This window comes from Oryza sativa, chromosome 7 (assembly GCF_034140825.1).
Source record: "Oryza sativa Japonica Group chromosome 7, ASM3414082v1".
In the NCBI taxonomy this organism is placed as follows: Eukaryota; Viridiplantae; Streptophyta; class Magnoliopsida; order Poales; family Poaceae; genus Oryza; species Oryza sativa.
Window position 1 is genome coordinate 10531213 of NC_089041.1, and position 3821 is coordinate 10535033.

Genomic DNA, 3821 nt, shown 5'->3' on the forward strand with positions numbered 1-3821 from the left:
TACATCCAATTTTATTAACTTTCAGTTATCGGTTATTAGAATAAATATATAAATATGATTATACAAATCCATGCTAGAATATGGTCAAAATAAAAACTCAAAAAATTAAAATGCTCCAAATAATTAAGTTGTCATGTAACTTCTTAATTTATTGTATCAAAATCGTACCTACTTGCAAGTTGTTGTATCTATACGATCACTTATAAAGTTCTTATACTAAATTACACCTTTCTACCAAGTTGTTGCACTAGAACGCTCATTTCTCAAGTTATTACACCAAATTACACCACCTATCAAGTTGTTGCATGTAATTACTCTACGGAGTATATTTTGTTTGTACGATAAGATATTATCAAATTCCGTTGCTATGTTTGATAAGATATTATGGAGCGACAGGCCTGTCGCTCCATAATCCCCATACCTAAACAGAGAAAAGTTCGCACTTCTCCCCCTCTCGCACGCGCCTCGCCGCCGCCGCATCGCATCCCCTCGTCGTCGCAGCCGCTACCTCCTCCGCTTAGTCGCCTCCCCCCCACCCCGGCACCCCCACCTCTCCTCTCCGCCTCGCTGTTGCCTCTTCCATGATGTCCCTAGTGAGAGCACGGCGAGGGCATCTCCTCAGACCTCACACATGCCGGCGAGCCGCCATCTGCTCCTCGTCGTTGCTGGATGGGGAGGAAGAACTCGGTGACCTCCTCGGCGCCCACGCCGTCGCCGAACGCCGATGAGGTCCAGCAGGAGATGGCCGTGGGCCGCTCGGCGTCGGCCAGGATCCGCGACCGGGCGTCTCGTTCGCTGCTGGGGCAGGAGCCATACATGACAATGTAACTTATTCTTCTCATGATTTTGCTGGGTGAATAGCAAATGATTTTGCTTTTTTGCTCCAGTAAATGGGAAAATTGCTCTGGTTACTGAGCAATTAGGGAGTTGATCTGGTTGATTTTGTTTTGGTGGAACATAGAAGAAGCTGTCGGTGGAAGAGAAGTGCTTTTCACTGCATAGTAGCTGATTTATGCTAGATTTATGAGCGCGCAGCTGTTCTTGAGTTTTGGCCCTCTTGTTCAGCTATTCATTCAGAAGCTGTCACCGAAGAAAGTTGTTGAGCTTAGACTCACTGATTTATAAGCACATTGCTCTGGGAAAATTTATAAGCACATAGCGCCTCCTCTGCTCCTCACATTGCTCTGGTAAAATTTATAAACATAAAATTTATAAGCTTCCTGTTTAGCAAGCAGACTCATCGGTGTGTCACATTCAGAAGATACCAGCACATTCCAACTGGAACCTAGATCTGTTGGCCTATTGCATCATGTACAGGCAAGTCTGAAAACTAAATAAGGGTAAAACCGTCTTTTCTCCTCTAGTTAACACCATCAAGTGTAAAAACTAATGGAAGTGCTACATAGGGAAGGGAAATTTTGAGGGTGCATAGATAGAGAACTTTTGAAGTTTGGGTGGTAGAGATAGAAGAACAACTTTTTTTTTATACTACATAGGGAATTTTCTCTACAATATATCAGTTTGCGAGGGGTACGGCGACGGAGATAGTGGCAGGCCTGCTCATTGGAGGACAGCACCTCACCGTCGTCAGAGCTCATCGTTGCTGCCCAGCTCCTCCTACTCTCTAGGTCAGCCCAAACGGATGATTATCGGCTCTGGGTTCTCTATTCGGAGGCAAATGCTGGCCAACATTCAAAGATTCATCTGCTCGGTAGGCATTTATTTTCCATGTAAATAAATCTTCAAACTCTCTTCATCGTTGATTGTTAATTGCTTTACTGCTTTGAATGACACAACCAGATTTGGAGTACGAAACCACCTCGCCATCACAGGCATACTGCCTGCCATGTGGACTTCGATTATAAATCTACCTCGCCATCGCGCCCATACTGTTCGGTGTGGTGTCGATGCTCCTGTTGAGAAGTAGCGCAATTGGTTGGTTGCTTACTTAGGCTTAATATTGGGTTAATGTAGATATGACCCTATGGCCTTTTATTGTCTTTATTTTAAAATATATATATATATTCTGAAATACAGGAAGTATATTTTGTCCCAAACTAAATACATCACAGTAACAGCATGGTTGCCTTTTTTCTTAGATTATTTTTTCTTCAACTCAACATTAGGGAACTACCTGTTGGTATTAAAATTTTACACTAATAATTAAATAAGTCAACTTATAAAGCGATTCATATAAGGATGTAATCTAACTCAATTTATTTAAAGATTGTTTTGTGTTGCTCAAACCTACAATTATGATGCATTAATAATTTTGTACAAGATCATCGGCTTCATGATATACACTTATGTAAGACTTGTACATATCAATGTAGTTTTTAAGACATTTATGAACTGTGTTTTGAAACAATCATGTTTTCAAATTATCACCTTGCAATAAATAACTATTGCTACCTAGCAAGGTGAGAATGTATAGCCACCTCCTCAAGGATGGTTAAAAAAAAGATCCTTTTTACGGTTCTTGTAGAGCTACACATCTGGTTTAAATTTGTGGTATCTGCTATCATCCAGGAGGTATGATACTATGTACATCTTCGAGGCCTGTAAAAAGGCTTTTTGTTTGTAAATAATCACCTTTTCTCTATAGAAATGTGATACATGCCTTAATTTGTGTTTACTTGTACTGATGATATCTGGTCTTTGTCTACCAGGATTTTATAGTAATAATGGTTAATTATTTGATGATTTCATGTAATGATGGACTTAGTCAATTGCGAGCTATAATAAGATGCCAAAAAATCCCTATTTTTGAAAATTCATGAGGAAAGCACTTTCTAATTTCTGACTCTTAACACGGTATTTGTGAAATTTCAGCTTTGATCTGTTTGAGACCAATTAAACTCTACTAGCAAATTTCATGCCTGATGTCGACATCAAGCTTCCATCTGCTTTTGGTATGCCAACATTTCCTTGGATATTTATTATCATAACATCATCTCTTCAAGCTCTTAACAATTTGATCAATAGGTTATAACTTCTATATAGAATTTACATTTATCTTTTATTTTTGAATTATATTATATTACTCTAAGTTGTATATGCCAACTAATATAATATTGATATCCAATTGCAGGTTATATTATTAATTAGAACTATCCGATTTACCTCATTTCTTTATTTTGATTTAGGAGTAACTGGTGGTCTTTTCTGAGCACGACTGAACCCACCATTTGATAATTTTGAAATCTTCCCTATACATCCGTTTGTGGAAGCAAATGCTGAGGACTCCAGTGTTGGTGCTGGATCAAAGGAATATGTGCACACGCTCATTCAGTGTGGCACAACGGAAGAAAAAGACTGATTATTGTTCAAGGCTTGAAGAGAGAATACAGCCAGAACAAAATATTCTAGGATCTAGAAAAGGAATTTGGCTGTAATGTTACTGTGGTCCATGATTCAGAGCTAGGAGGTACAAAATAGCACGTATATTGTGTTGTATCCAAGTTGTTTGGTGTGAATGTGTATAATAATGAATGGTCTGCTATATATGTTTGTAGGTCATTCAGATTCAAGGTGATCAACGTAAAAATGTTTTGATATTTCAGTACTTTGAAATACATTTCCTTGCAGTACAATTTGACAAGTGTAATTCTCTGCCTTTCTGCATCCATGTTGAGTCCTATATAAACGGCAACTTTATGAGTTGACTTTGAAATTTATAGAACTGACTCATTTGAATGGTATAATTCCATAGGTAACCTGCTTAATGATGAGAAACATAGATATCAACAGTTGATTTCAATGGTGTCACGTCCTGATAAATTCATCCCGAAATAAAAATCATTCTCTAAATGGAATAATAG

The 3821-nt window shown here is 38.5% G+C and overlaps 1 long non-coding RNA gene across 1 annotated transcript; it reads left to right on the forward strand.

The window, feature by feature from the left end:
• Positions 1-1179: 1179 nt before the first annotated feature.
• Positions 1180-3616, forward strand: LOC9271708 (uncharacterized). The gene is made up of 5 exons (XR_010742791.1): positions 1180-1711; positions 1801-1935; positions 2833-2912; positions 3147-3427; positions 3516-3616. It is a non-coding gene; the product is annotated as an uncharacterized lncRNA (long non-coding RNA).
• The last annotated feature ends 205 nt before the right edge of the window (positions 3617-3821 follow it).